At 56.4% G+C, this 15,096-nt stretch overlaps 1 protein-coding gene across 1 annotated transcript in view; it reads right to left on the bottom strand.

Moving 5' to 3' along the window:
- Positions 1 to 13,726, bottom strand: part of COL8A2 (collagen type VIII alpha 2 chain) — a 34,215-nt gene extending 20,489 nt beyond the window's left edge. Inside the window, exons 1-2 of the mRNA XM_033227117.1 lie at positions 13,567 to 13,726; positions 2,649 to 2,693 (exon numbers count right to left, since the gene is read on the bottom strand). The gene's annotated coding sequence lies outside the window, so the exon portion shown is untranslated. The remainder of the gene's footprint in view (positions 1 to 2,648; positions 2,694 to 13,566) is intronic.
- Between the last annotated feature and the right edge of the window lie 1,370 nt (positions 13,727 to 15,096).

The raw sequence follows: 15,096 nt of genomic DNA, 5'->3' as shown, positions 1-15,096 counted from the left end.
GGAAGGAGGGGGTAGAGAGATGGATGTTGAGCCCAGCAAAGCCCTGAGGTCACGTTTGGAGGCACACACTCTGGGTTTAAGAGTCATGTGGGTAATGAGAGGGCCAGGGACCAGCTCATTAAGGAGCCACCAGAGAGTGTGCTGCGCCCTCTGTGTTCCTCCTTCCATGGCTCTGTGTCACTGAACCCAGGCCTTTGCCTCCTGTGTGTCTCCGGCATCTCTCTGTGTGTGTCTCTCTCCTGTCTCTGTATCACTATCCCACCTGTCCACCCATCTCTGTCATTGTCCTTCTCTGTCCTCTACCATGTCCTGTGCCTAGGTCCCTTTCTGGGTTCCAGGCTCTGTAAATCTCTAGCTGTTGGTCACTGGGCGGGACCCTTGGGAAGGCCAGCACTGACAGTCCACACTTGCTGGTGTTAATGTCAGGTCTGGGTCTGACCTCCCTGGACAATGCCTGAGCAGCTCCGCGAGGTCTGGGAAGGGACTTGGCGGGGGTCCAGCCCATGAGCTGAGCTCTCTGTCTGCTGTGCAGATGAGGACTGCCCCAAAGCCAAAGAGGAGCCTGGAATCTGGGAGCTGGAGGGTGGAGGGAGGTGGCCAGATCAGGGCAGGGCTCCCTGGGGGCCACCTTCTCACCCAGGTTGAAGGCAGGAGAGGAGTGCTGCCTTCTGCCCACCTGGTCTGCCCTACCAGACTTCAGTTCCACCTAACAGTCACAACATCTGTCATCCCTGCAAGTGAGGCTCCCAGACCACAAGTGGCTTTAGTTTCAGAAGTAGCATAAAGAGGCTTGAAGGAGAAATCAGATTTCAACAGGCCCATGCGGGCAGGTGGCGGTGGGACAGTCCAAGCCGAAATCAGAGCAAATGACTGGATGAGGAAGACTTCCAGGGTAGGGGGCATCCAAGGAGCAGTGAACCTGGGGCTCTGGAACTCAGGAGAGAGACATGGGCTAGAGGTAAAAATACAGGTTTGTGGCTGGGTGCGGTGGCTCACGCCTGTAATCCCAGCACTTTGGAAGGCTGAGGCAGGCAGATCACGAGGTTAGGAGATCGAGACCATCCTGGCTAACACAGTGAAACCCTGTCTCTACTAAAAATACGAAAAGTTAGCCAGGTATGGTGGCAGGCGCCTGTAGTCCCAGCAACCTGGGAGGCTGAGGCAGGAGAATGGCATGAACCTGGGAGGCGGAGCTTGCAGTGAGCCGAGATTGCACCACTGCACTCCAGCCTGGGTGACAGAGCGAGACTCTGTCTCAAAAAAAAAAAAAAAAACTACAGGTTCATTGGTGGGGTTGCTGCAGCCTGGAGGAGGCCCATGGACTCCCCCTTGGGGAACATGCCTACATTTAGGGAGTGAAAGGAGCCTACCACAGCCCTGGGCTCCTCCCCCAACACCCTAGGATCCAGACACCCCAGACGTCTCACTGCCTCCCCGTCCCTGCCTTTTCCTGCGTGATCCTCTCTGCTGGGTTGCTCTTTCTACCTTTTGCCTCCATGGAAACATATTAGTCCTCATTTGAGACCCAGTTCAAATGCCTCCTCCTCCAAGCAGCCTTCTCTGCCTCTCTCAGGCAGAACAGCTCCTTCTCCTGGGCACCCACCTGCATGAAAGCACCTCTTCCCCCCTCCCACCTCCCTCCTGCCTGAGGTGGGCACAGGGCATGTGTTCAATGAAGCCTGTAGCCCAGGGACTCCAGGTCCAGGCCTCTGACAAACCCACCTCTCTCATCCTGCCAAGCCCTTGAGTGGCTTATCGCAGGGCCACTTTCTCTTTGTTGCTCTTCCTGAGTCCTTCTTGGTTCTGGGCTGGAGGGGTCTTGAACCGAACCTTCCTCCTGCAGGTGACCAAGCCCCTGGCGTCTGCCCATCTCTGGGTCTAGGTTCTCTGCTGCTCCCCAGGGAGGAGCATCTCGGGACAACAAAGTGCCCAGGAAGATAAGAACAGTAGGGCAGGGGCAGAGGTAATAGAAGAGGCCTGGCAGTGGGCAGGTCCCAGGGCAACCATGTACCCTCAGGCAGGGAGCCAGGCAGCTGGTCATTCCCCACCCAGGGACTCGGGACTCAGCTGGGGTCATTGCTTGCCTCCCGGCAGAGGCCTTGAGCTTCTGATGCGAACTGGACATCCGAGGGCCCCCACAGACCCAGCCACCCCCAGGCCTCAGGCAGGGGCAGGCGGGGCCTCCTCAACCTCCAATCCCTCACATTCTGGTTCGCATTTGCAGCCTTTTCCGGAGCACCACCCGCCGCCCGCTGCCTCCCGACGCCTGCCAAGATTCCTGGGCCTCTGCGGCTACCCTGCGTGGTGGCGGCGGCAGCGGCAGCAGGAGGGGCTGGGCTGGGCAGGGAGGGGGCCCGGCGGGAGCACAGCCAGGCTACTGCACCCAGGCTGGGCCAAGCAAACACGGCCCCGCCAAGGAGCCAGGCGAAATAATTCACAAATGAGAAAAAGCTGCTTCCGAGTTGGGCCAGGGTTTTAAAGCCCAGGCTGCAGGGAGCTGAGGTCACCTGCAAAAAGGGTGGCTCACCGGACACCCTGGGCCTGGGAGGGCTTCCGGTGCAGCAGGAGGGAGTGAGGTTAGACAGCAATGAACACAGGCCTCATCCGGCCTGGGATATCAGAAAACCCCATCCCCAAACCTAGCTTACCTTTCAGGTCGGAGGGGCCTGGGAAGGTCCCAGCAGAGGCAGGGCCTGAGGATGAACAAGAGAAACAGTGAGGCTACAGGGCAGTGGCTCATGCTTATAATCCCAGTACTTTGGGAGGCCAAGGTGGGAAGACTGCTTGAGTCAGGAGTTTGAGACCAGCCTGGGCAATATAGGGACACATTGTCTCTATTAAAAAATTTTTAAAAATTAGCTGGGCATGATGGTGCACACCTGTAGTCCCCGCTACTTGGGAGGCTGAGGGGGCTGATATTGCTTGAGCCCAGGAGTTCAAGGCTGCAGTAAGCTATGATTGCACCACTGCACTCTTGAGACAGGGCAAGACTCTGTTTAGACAAAAACAAAAAGAAGGAGGAACAGTGTGAGACAATGACATCAGGAGCCTGGGAAGCCTCCTACCCTAACCCACAGCCACACCAGTGCCTGCCCCGGGCTTCTTACCAGAACCCCCTGCTGGAAACCCGGCCCCAACCTCAGTCTCTTCTCAGTTCCCTCCTCCCCTGAGGGAAGCAGGGTTTGTGCCCTCATACTCCACGACTCCATTCATTCAATGCACACTTAGCAATACCCACGGGGTGCCTGGCCCTGGATTCACGGAGTTCATCCTGTCCTAGGGCCCAGGCTGAGGACGCCCCTTCTGTGTCCCAGGTTCCCATGCTGGAGAAGTCCCTCTCATATGTCAGCTCTGGTTTGGGGTGGCCCCTACTTTGGGTTAGGATCCCTGCTGCGGAAGCTTCTACTATATGGAGGACCCAAGGTTGGGCCATGGACCACAGAAATGGTTCAACCCCATACCCTGCCCTGCCTTGTCCTGAAGGGCTGGGGGCATCAGACAAGCGGTCATCACACAATTGGCAAAGATCTCTGGGCTGTGGGAGCATGAAGCAGGGAACACTGCCGCCTTAAGCTTCCCCTGAAGGCTTCATGGAGAAAGGGACACTAGAGCTGGGTCCTGAAGGATGAATCGGAGTCTGAAAGGCAGACGAGGTGGCAGAAGGAATTTCAGGTAGTACTATACAGAGAAGGTCCAGAAGTGCTGTGGGATGGGGAGGCTGGGGCAACATGGTGAGGAAATCTGAATGCCATGCTTGCATTTCTCTGGAGAGCAATGGGGAGCCATCGAAGGTTATTTAGTCGGGGAAGTGATGTGGTCAGAGCCCTGGATGGCTGGATCCCCATTTCTGCCTTAATCAGGCGTGGTGCCAGGATCTAACAAAAGCCCTACTCCAGGTCACATAGCTGTATGCAGAGGATCCGGGGCTAAAGTCCAGACCCAGACATGACTCCGGGGTAGATGGGGAGGGGACGCTCAGCCAGCCCACCTGGCATGGAGGCCTGTGGGCCGCGTCACTCTCTCCCACAGCTGCTTGCTTGCCTCTGCCTGCTCCCATGGAAACTCTGACATCCAGTCCTGTCTGTAGCTGCACAAGCAGCCAGATGCCAGAGCCAACAGCTCTTAGGCCTCCTCTCCAACTTGGCTGAGCCCTGCCTCCATCCTGCCACTCTGAACACTATGACCCTGGAGCTGGGTCATGGGGCCACCCTGGATGATGGAGCCCAGGTAGGAAGACCCTCCAGCTCAGCTTAGCCGCAGCTTCTCTGGCCCCAGCCCCCTCCCCACACCATGACACTCTGGGAGAAGAAATGACTTATGTTGGCTCTGGGCTTTGAAGGATGAACATGGATTTAACTGGTTGGTGGTGGGGAGATGTGATCAGTCCTGGGCCAAGGGAACAGCATGTGTGAGAGTGTAAAAGCCCTGAATATATTCAGGGGATGGAAAGAATCCAAATAAAATAAACAAACACATGAACTAACTAATCAGAGCTAATATTCATTGTGTACCTACTGTGTGCCAGGTACCGTTCTGGGTGTTTTCATGAATTATCTCATTTAATCCTCACAACAACCCAGTGACAAAAGTATTTCATCTTGCCTTTTTACAGATGAGAAAACTAAGGGCCAGAGAGGTTAAGTAACTGGCCCAACGTCACACAGCTCATGAAAAGTAGAGCCTGGAGCTGGGCACGGTGGCTCACGCCTGTAATCCCAGCACTTTGGGAGGCCAAGGCAGGAGAATCACTTGAGCTCAGGATTTTGAGTCCAGCCTGGGCAACGTAGTGATACCCCCGCCTCTTAAAAAAAAAAAAAAAAAAGTAGAACCTGAATTTGAACCCTGGCTGTGGGCTCCAAAGCCTCCAAAGCCTCTTCACCATACAGATGATTTGAGGAGAGGAGACCTGGCTGGGGTCAGACTGAGAAATGCCTTGAATATCAGGATCAGAGATGCGGGTCCTACCTAAAGCTGCTTCCCCATTCCCTTCCTCCATGTTAATGGTCAATAACAATGATGTCTGCATCCCAAGTTCATTGTATGCACTGGACATAGCACTAGGCACACTCATCAGCACTACTGACTCCTGGAACCCTGGAAGGCTGGAACTGCTGTCCCATTTTACTGAGGAGGAACACTAGGTGCCAGAGAGGTCACATCCATTCTCTAAGGAAACCAGGCTAGGAAGTGAAGGAGGTGGGATCCTAACCCAGCTCTGCCTGGCCCCCAGGTGGCTAAAGCCCTATACACCTGGGCTCCCTGAAGACCTCAGCCACGGGCCCTGCCCCCTACTCCTGCTCTACCCCACCTGTGCTGCCTCAACCTAGATGGCACCAGGGACAGGCAAGGCTGGGAGCAGAGTGGGCAGCTACTATCAGGTGCCTCAGGAGTCTGCTCCAGTGGGCCAAGGCCCCCTCGGTCTTACAAATAGGAAGTGGGGGTGAGTGGGTAAGTCAGGGCGGTGCCTGAGCCGACTTCAATGGGACTCTGTTCTTAACCTCCACCCCCAGCTGCCTTCCCTAATCCCCTCCTGGAGCCCCTCCCCTGGCGACGTCTCCCCTTTGCACAGAGCCTGCTGCTGTTGGCTAAATCCCAGACCAGATGTGGGTGGGACAGTCTGCACCCCCCACCCCCTACCCCCTACCAGCTTCTGAGAGCTGCAGGGTTCCAGGGAGGCTGGCCAGGGCCTCAGGCCCGCTTCCCCATTCCAACTTTCCAGACTGAGGTGCTGATGGCCATGAGGTGAACAATTGGCTCCTGCCAGGGATGGGGCTCATGGGAGAGGTTCCTATTTCTGAGCGCCTACTAGGGGCAGGCTCTGGGCTAAAAATCTTTCTTTAAAAATCATGTCGGATTAAGAGGACCTCTGTGGAGCCCAGCTGCATGCATCCTTATCTCAGCCCTAGCTCTTACTAGCATGAGACCTCCATCTGGGCCTCAGCTTCTTCATCAATAAATTGGGAACTCCAGGCATTATTTACTCCCGTAACCCTGGAAGGCTGGAACTGCTGTCCCATTTTACTGAGGAAGAGCGCTAGGTCCCAGAGAGGCCATATCCATTCTCCAAGGTAAACCAGGCTAGGAAGTGAAGGGGGTGGAATCTGAACCCAGCTCTGCCCAGCCCATATAAAGCTGCCCAGCCCAGCTTCACAGAGCATATGTGAAGATTAAACAAGTTAATTTTGTGTAATGGACTCAGAGCAGTGCTTGGCATATATGAACGCTAAATAAATATGCCCTATTATAAATATAATCACTGGCCAGGCGCGGTGGCTCATGCCTGTAATCCCAGCACTTTGGGAGGCCAAGGCGGGCAGATCACCTGAGGTCAGGAGTTTGAGACCAGTCTGACCAACATGGAGAAACCCCGTCTCTGCTAAAAATACACAAATTAGCTGGGCATGGTGGCACATGCCTGTAATCCCAGCTACTTAGGAGGCTGAAGCAGGAGAATCGCTTGAACCCGGGAGGTAGACGTTACAATGAGCCGAGATCGCGCCATTGCACTCCAGCCTCGGCAACAAGAGCAAAACTCCATCTCAAACAAAATAAAAATAAAAATAAATAAAAAAAATCACCACGACACCTCTCAACAGCCCTGTGAGGTTAGTATTATAAACTTGATTTTACAGATCAGAAACCGAGGCTCAGAGAGACGTCATTTGCCCAAGTTCCCCTAGCCAGGGAAGGACAGTCCCGGAGCTTGGCCCCAAGCTGAGCAAGTCCAAAGATGAGGACAGCCTCCTGGCTCCCCCGAGCTGAGGCATGGTGTGTACTGGGGTGGAGATCGGTCCTCCGCACCCCCTCAGTCCCTCCTGCCTGACCCCCAGGGGTTCCACCCACAATCCAGCCCCTGCTGCCGCTGCAGGAGGGGGCTCTGCATTCCTGGCTAAGCAGCCGGATTTGCTGTGCTCCAGGAACTATGAAAAGAATGCTTGCCATGAGCAGAGCCGTGGTTGCCTGTCAGGGAGCGTGGCCTGGAGTGCCCACGCAGAGCTTGGTGGCAGCCAGCACAGTGGGAAAGAAGGAGGCTAGCCAGAAAGGAGAACTTCCGGGTGGTAGGGGCTGTGCACACTGGACGGGTGTGGAGACCAAAGTGTTGGCCACCTGGGATCTTTCAGGAGAGAAGTGATCCCTCTACCCTGCAATCTCGGTTTCTCCTCACCATAAGCTGTAAGCAGAGGCAGGCTGGCACTGCTGACCCAGCTCATGGATGGGGTTACAGAGACTCAGAGGAAAACTCTCCTGAGGTCACACAGCAGCCAGTGGCAGAATTGAGAGGCTAGGACCTCCGGCTCAGACCCCGCTTCCTCACAGAGGCTTCCCTCCCTCACAGGACCCACCAGGGACCACCAAGGGTTCCTAGATAAGAGAAAATACCATCCCAGCCCTCTCGGTTCTGGGCTCTCTCTGGGCCTGACCTTCTCATGCCTGCTATTCCTCCTTTCCCCCTCCACAAAAAACTCCCTGTGCTACGAAAATGCCCCACACACTGTAGACGTACGAAAATTAAGATTCCATTCCTGGCCGGGCGCGGTGGCTCAAGCCTGTAATCCCAGCACTTTGGGAGGCCGAGACGGGCGGATCACGAGGTCAGGAGATTGAGACCATCCTGGCTAACACTGTGAAACCTCGTCTCTACTAAAAAAATAGAAAAAAACTAGCCGGCCGTGGTGGCGGGCGCCTGTAGTCCCAGCTACTCGTAAACCCGGGAGGCGGAGCTTGCAGTGAACTGAGATCCAGCCGCTGCACTCCAGCCTGGGCGACAGAGCGAGACTCCGTCAAAAAAAAAAAAAAAAAGATTCCATTCCTTTTGGGAGGCTCAGGCGGGCGGATCACTTGAGGTCAGGAGTTCAAGACCAGCCTGACCAACATGGCAAAACCCTGTCTCTACTAGAGATACAAAAATTAGTGGACATGATGGTGCGCACTTGTAATCCCAGCTACTCGGGAGGCTGAGGCAGGAGAATTGCTTGAACCCGGAAGACAGAGGTTGCAGTGAACCGAGATTGTGCCACTGCACTCCTACCTGGGCATCAGAGACTCCATCTCAAAAAAATAAATAAATAAACAGAGGCCGGGTGCAATGGCTCATGCCTGTAACCCCAGCACTTTGGGAGGCCGAGGCGGGCAGACCATAAGGTCAGGAGTTCAAGACCAGCCTGACCAACATGGTGAAACCCCGTCTCTATTAAAAATGCAAAAATTAGCCAGGCTTAGTGGCACGTGCCTGTAATCGCAGCTACTCAGGAGGCTGAGGCAAGAGAATCACTTGAACCCGGGAGGCAGAGAGTGCAGTGAACCGAGATGGCAAGAGAATCCCTTGAACCCGGCAGGCAGAGTGCAGTGAGCCAAGATGGTGCCATTGCACTCCAGCCTGGGTGACAGAGCGAGACTCCATCTCAAAAAAAGAAAAAGAGAAAGAAAAAAGAAAGAGAGAGAGGAAGGAAGGAAGAAAGAAAGGCCAGGCATGGTGGCTAACACCTATAATCCCAGCACTTTGGAAGGCCAAGGTGGGTGAATCACTTGAAGTCAGGAGTTCAAGACCTGCCTGGTCAACATGGTGAAACCTTGTCTCTACTAAAAATACAAAAATTAGCCGGGCCTGGTGGCGCATACCTGTAATCCCAGTTATTCGGGAGGGTGAGGCAGGAGAATCGCTTGAATCCAGGAGGTGGAGATTGCAGTGAGCCAAGATCGCCCCACTGCACTCCAGCCCGGCAACAGAGCGAGACTCCGTCAAAAAAAAAAAAAAGACCAGGCGTGGCACAGTGGCTCACTCCTGTAATCCCAGCACTTTGGGAGGCCAAGGTGGGTGGATCATGAGGTCAGGAGTTTGAGACCAGGCTGGCCAATGTGGTGAAACCCCGTCTCTACTAAAAATACAAAAATTAGCCAGGCATGGTGGTGCTCACCTATAGTCCCAGCTACTAGGGAGTCTGAGGCAGAAGAATGGCTAGAACCTGGGAGGTGGAGGTTGCAGTGAGCCAAGATCATGCCATTACACTCTAGCCTGTGTGACAGAGCGAGACTCTGTCAAAAAAAAAAAAAAAAAAAAAGTTGCTGTTCTAATTCCTTCTTATTGGCTAGGCACAGCGACTCACCCCTGTAATCACAGCACTTTGGGAAGCCAAGGCGGGCGGATCACCTGAGGTCAGGTGTGCAAGACCAGCCTGGCCAACATGGTAAAACCCTGTCTCTACTAAAAATACAAAAAATTAGCTGGGCGTGGTGGTGGACGCCTGTAATCCCAGCTACTTGGGAGGCTGAGGCAGGAGAAGCGTTTCAACCTGGGAGGTGGAGGTTGCAGTGAGCCAAGATTGTGCCACTGCACTCCAGCCTGGGCAACAAGAGCAAGACAAGAAAGAAAAGAAGGCTGGGCGCGGTGGCTCAAGCCTGTAATCCCAGCACTTTGGGAGGCCGAGACGGGCGGATCACGAGGTCAGGAGATCGAGACCATCCTGGCTAACACGGTGAAACCCCGTCTCTACTAAAAAATACAAAAAACTAACTGGGCGAGGTGGCGGGCTCCTGTAGTCCCAGCTACTCGGGAGGCTGAGGCAGGAGAATGGTGTAAACCCGGGAGGCGGAGCTTGCAGTCAGCCAAGATCCGGCCACTGCACTCCAGCCTGGGCGACAGAGCAAGACTCCGTCTCAAAAAAAAAAAAAGAAAGAAAGAAAAGAAAAAAGAGAGAGGGAGGGAGGGAGAGAGAGAAAGAGAGAGAGAGAAAAGAAAGAGAGAGAAAGAAAGAAGAAAAAGAAAGAAAGAAAGAAAGAAAGAAAGAAAGAAAGAAAGAGAGAGAAAGAAAGAGGAAGGAAGGAGGAAGGAAGGAAGGGAGGGAGGGAGGGAGGGAGGAAGGAAGGGAAAGAAAGGGAAAGGAAAGAAAAGAAAGGGAGGCAAGGGAGGGAAGGGAAGGAAGGGAAGGGAGGGAAAGAAGGGAAGGAAGGGAAAGAAAGAAAAGAAAGAAATCACAGAACCTCAAGTGACAAGGTTCCCTCTGCTCCATGTCCTTTGAGGGAGGGCAGCCTTTGTGAGGAAGGGGACCTGGGCCTGGGGTCCTGGCCTCTGTTTTGATTCTGCCGCTGGCTGCCGTGTGACCTCAGGTGAGTTCCCCTCTGAGTCTCCATAACCCCATCCATGAGCTGGGCCAGCATTTGCCGCCTGGCTCTCCCCATGAGGCACTAACCCTCTGCCACCCCCACATGTGACCTCTTCCCCTTCAAGAGACAGGAGGGCTGGGCGCCATGCCTCATGCCTGTAATTCTAGCACTTTGGGAGGCCAAGGCGGGTGGATCATGAGGTCAGGAGATCCAGACCACAGTGAAACCCCGTCTCTACTAAAAATACAAAAAATTAGCTGGGCGCGGTGGCGGGCACCTGTAGTCCCAGCTACTCAGGAGGCTGAGGCAGGAGAATGGCATGAACCTGGGAGGCAGAGCTTGCAGTGAGCTGAGATCGCACCACTGCACTCCAGCCTGGGTAACAGAGCGAGACTCCGTCTCAAAAAAAAAAAAAAAAAGAGCCAGGAATCCCAGCCCATCCAGGCTGCATGGAGATAGTCAGCCTCCAATTCAGAACTTCCCAAGAATCTGAATGGAAGCAGGGCCAGTCCTCCCCAGTCCACTTCTAGGATCCAACCAGAAAGGTAGAATGGACACTGATCAGACAATCTAGGTGCTACGCCCCCATCACACGTGTGACCTGGGACTACTCCTCACCTCTCTGCAGGCAAAACAACTCTGGAGACAAGTACAGCATTCCCATTTTAGAGATGTGGAAACTGAGGCTCAGAGATGGGAAGTCCTAGGTCTGTCTGACTCCCAATGCCAGCTCCTCTCCACGCAGCACATGCTGCCTCACTCAAGATCTGCTGTCCACACTCCACCCACTCTGGAAATGCCCTCAGAACAAAGTGGGCCTGGAATTTTCTTTCTGGCAGCCAGACTTCCAAGACTGGTACTTGGGCACATGTGTGTCCACAGATGGCCTCACAAACTCACCCAGGCTTCAAGGCTACACTCAGTCCCTGACTCCCAGTCATCTCAACTTATCAGACCTCAGGGCCAAACCCACATCTCCCCTGCACCTGCCTTCTCTGGGGACAGGCCACAGCCATCTAGTACAAGGCTCCTGGCCCCAGTGCCAACCGGCTTACTCCTTTCCATCTACTTCTTCCTCTCATCCCCATGGCAACCGCCCACTTCATCCCATCACCTTTCTCCTTAAACTCTGCCCAGCCTCCTCCATGATCTCCCTTGCCTTGAAGATCCCCCCTTCATCCTTGTTCCCCAGAGCAGCCAGAGTGATTTCCAGACTATATCATTTGCAGCTCACACCCTTTCTCTGGACAGGGCCCTTAGAAATCTGACCTCAAAGTCATGAGTCCCTCCTGCTCCCCAGTGTGATCCAACAGTGCCCATTACTCACTGTCCCTGAGAGAACCTTCAAGCTTCCCTCTCCACACCTCTGCACGAACTGTGCCCTCAGCTGGGAACACCCTCCCATTCACCCTTTCCATCCCCTGCACCTGTCAAAATTATCATCCTTGAAAGTCCTGGCCAGACATCTCTTAGCTGCCACCTTCCCTGATCTGCACTTCAGCTTGCATGGTGCCCCTCCTCGGGTACCTAGTAGGGCACTGTGGAACCACAGCCACATCCCATAGGAGAGGCCGCTGTGTCTCTCTCATTCCTTCGTCCTGACACTGTAAGTTCCTCCTGCCACCAGCTCATCTGAGGCCCCACTTCCCTATAAGAGGCATCCCATCCCTGCCACTGAGAGTTCTGGAGCGGGCTGGGGGGCCAGCAGGGCAAGGAAGCTGGGACTGTGCATCCTTTGTTCCGGCTCAGGCAGGAGCAGAGAAGGTAGTGGAGTACAGGGGCTCAGGCTGACAGCCCTGCTTAGTATCTTTCTCCTCCTTCTTGCTAACAGACACATTCACTTCCATATTTTCTTTCCCCTTCCTCTGAGCCAAAGAGCGGAAATTCTCATTTTCACTGCGGTAGACAAGTGAAACCAGAGAAAGAGACCCTGGTGAGCGTGTCTGGGCGTGAGCGTATGTGTGTGTGTGCCGTCCTGTCTGAGTATGTCTGGCTGGGGCACGTGGGGCCTGCCATGTGTCTGTAGGAGTTTGGGTGTGTGTGCATGCGTCTGCCTGTGTCTTGTGGTGGTGTGTATTTCAGTAGAGGAGTGTGTCCGCATGAATCTAATGAATGTTTGGGTCAGTGTGTGACGTGGTGGCTCTCAGAAGGGTGCAAGGCTGTGTGTGGCTAGGTGAGTGTGTCTGTGGTTTCTCCTCATTATCCTCTGGGGTCATTGTGTGTCCAAGGGTTTGTAGGTGTTCACCAGTCCAGTGGGAAGCCAATGAGGGCGCCTATGCCCTGACCGAGACCACCAACCATGGTGTCTGTCCAGAGATCAACAATTCCTGCCCTGAGGCACCATCAGCTTGGGGGCAGTAAAAGGATCAGTCGATCTTAGCTCAGTCCCCAGAGAGGGACCCCAGGCTGCCTGACCCTCCAGCCATCCAGCTCCACGGCCCTCAGACCTTTCAAATGCCCAGTACAGCTGCTGGGAGGCTGTCCTTGCTAAGGGGACTCTGCTAAGAGGAGTGGATGGGCCCCTGCTGCCAGCCTGAGCAAGAGGTGCTGACAGCAGACGGGAGGAATGATTTCTGGTTGCTTGGGCACCCCTAAGGAGGTCAGCTGCATGTCTGTGTCAGGAACCCAGCATGGTCTCACACAGGCACACACACACGTGTGCGCACACATACAACCAGCAAAGTTTTCCCCATGGCAATGGCGTTCCTGGGCCCCTCTGGCTGAATAGCATTTCTCTACCTGGAGGATTTCTGGGGCTAGGGTGGCTCCAGACCCAGGGCAGAGACACTGGGAGGTTGTTCTGGGGCCCTGGGATCCCAGTTCCTCTTGGCCAGGCAGTGGCTCTCACCCCCTGCAAGTCTCCGTCTGGAGCTGGGGGGATGCTGAGCCCCTGACAGGGACATTCCTGGGAACCTGTCTCCAGTATGGGGCAAGGGGACTGACAGAGCACCTAGAATAGGAGGAACTTGGGGGCTAAGGCGGAAAACCTTATAACTGGGAGGTCTCCATCAAATCAGCAATGGCAGAGAGATGGGGGCAGGAGTGAGAGCAGGGAGGATGCTAAGGCCCCTCACTCCCTCCTCTCTCCTCCATCACCCTGCAAGGGCAGCCTTGTTATCCCCACTTTACAGGTGGGACGGGAGACCGGGAGGTGGTGAGGCGCCCAGAGCCACATCGTCGGGGGGTTCCTCCCGGCACTGTCTGATGCTGGAGCCCTCACTTCTGGGAAAGGAAGGGAGGAGGGGGCTTTCCTGGGATCCTGCCTGGGAGGGAACCGAGCGCAGGGAATGGGATGGGCTCCCCCATCCTCAGGCGACCCCCTGGCCCAAGTCCCCCACCGCGTCCCCATCCCAGAGTCCGAGGCGCCGGCCCTGGCGTCCCGCATCGTGCTGCGGTAAGCCCAGCCTAGGTCCTGCCCTCGGATTCCCCCAACCCGAGGCCCAGTGCCCGCCTCCCCGCCTTTACCTGCGGGCGCGGCCGCCAGGCGCCGCTCCCGGCCCTCGAGGGCGGCCCGGGCGGCGCGGGCTCCGGACAGGGGCGTCCGCGGCTGGGCGGGCGGCGTCGGGGTCCGGGGTCCGCGCCGGCGGGGTTCCGCGTCGCTCTGCCGGCCGCCCCTCGCGGCTGCCGGAGTGGGCGGGCAGCGGGAGAGGCGCGTCGGGGCGGGGCCTCCGCCCTCCTCTTTCCACAGCCACGGCCAAGGCCCGCGCCCCGCCCGGCCCAGCGCGGCCTCGGACGGCTGCCTCCCTCCCCGACACCCACGCCGAGCCCCCGCCACACACGCGCTCCCGGACGGCCCGCCCCCACCCCTCCCGGTCCACCTGACCCGCGGCTCGGCCGCCGGGGAGTCCGCGGAGCCCCTGCCCTCGAGGGGCCACCTGCCTGGCTGGACGGACGCGGCTGCTGAGAAGGACGGCCAGGCGCGGTCCTGCAGGGAAGTGGCAGCTCGGGCTGGCGGCCCCCCACTAAGGAGTCCCCAGAAGGCTGCCTGCAGACGTGACCTCGGTAGGCTGAGCCCGGAGGACTCACAGGGGCCAGTAGTGGTCGGCACATTCAGGCTTCAGGGCATTGAACCGGGGTCACAGAGGCAGGCGGGGCAGGCTGAGGCTGGCCAGACCTAGTCCCCGGGAAATGGGGAGTCACGGAAGGCTCTGGAGCAGGGCAGTCATGTGGTCAGATTTGTGTTTTGGAAAGCGCCGCCCGAAGCTGTGTGGAGGAAGATAGAGGCAGGACACCGAGGAGGCTGCGGGAATACCCTGGCATGGTCCCATGAGGTGGACAGCGAGGGGGAAGGGAAGGGAGGTCCCAGTGTGAGGGGAGTGAGGAGGTGAACTAGGCAGAGTTTGGGCGAGGGGCCTAGGAAGAGGGAGTGTCAAGGACAGTGCACAGGCTTTGGGCTAGGCCTAGGGGCGGTGGGGTCTAGCAGAAGGAGGAGGGCGGATGCAATGAGTTGGATGAGCCTGTGGGACTTCCACGGATCCGGAAGGGAGGTGAGAGTTCTGGGAGAGCGAGGAGGAGTCCACAGTTTGCAGATGGCGACTGAGGCCATAGAGTAAGGAGCGGGCCCAGGGAAGCGGGCAGGGCACGGGCGGGACACTCATCCGCATTCACAGGGCTGCAGAGGAAGAGGGGTTGGCAAAGGAGACTGAGAAGGTGGCAGGGACCGGGAGAGCAGTGGCCCAGCAGGCAAAGGCAGAGTGCTTCTAGAAGTCCAGGGAGGCCCACAGGATGTGCTGTCACAGAAGGACATCCTTAGGGACAGCAATTAAAGGTTGGAGGTTGGGGTGCGGGTAGGGGCAGTAGCCAGGCAGCAGGGGAGGAAGGGGGAGGCAGCAAGGGCAGGGGGAAGGGGAGATGAGGTCAGGAGAGGACTCTGGGGTGTGGGTGTGTGTGTGCGTGTCTGTGTGCGTGTGTGCATGTAGGTTGGTGTGGGCGTGGGTGTGTGCGCCTGCCTGTGTGTGTGTGCATGTAGGTGGGTGTGTACGTGTGTGTGCATGT

Source organism: Trachypithecus francoisi, unplaced genomic scaffold (genome assembly GCF_009764315.1).
Source record: "Trachypithecus francoisi isolate TF-2019V2 unplaced genomic scaffold, Tfra_2.0 Lachesis_group12, whole genome shotgun sequence".
NCBI classification, from domain to species: domain Eukaryota; kingdom Metazoa; phylum Chordata; class Mammalia; order Primates; family Cercopithecidae; genus Trachypithecus; species Trachypithecus francoisi.
Note: the sequence above shows the minus strand (reverse complement) of the source record. Positions and strands in the feature narration are given on the sequence as shown.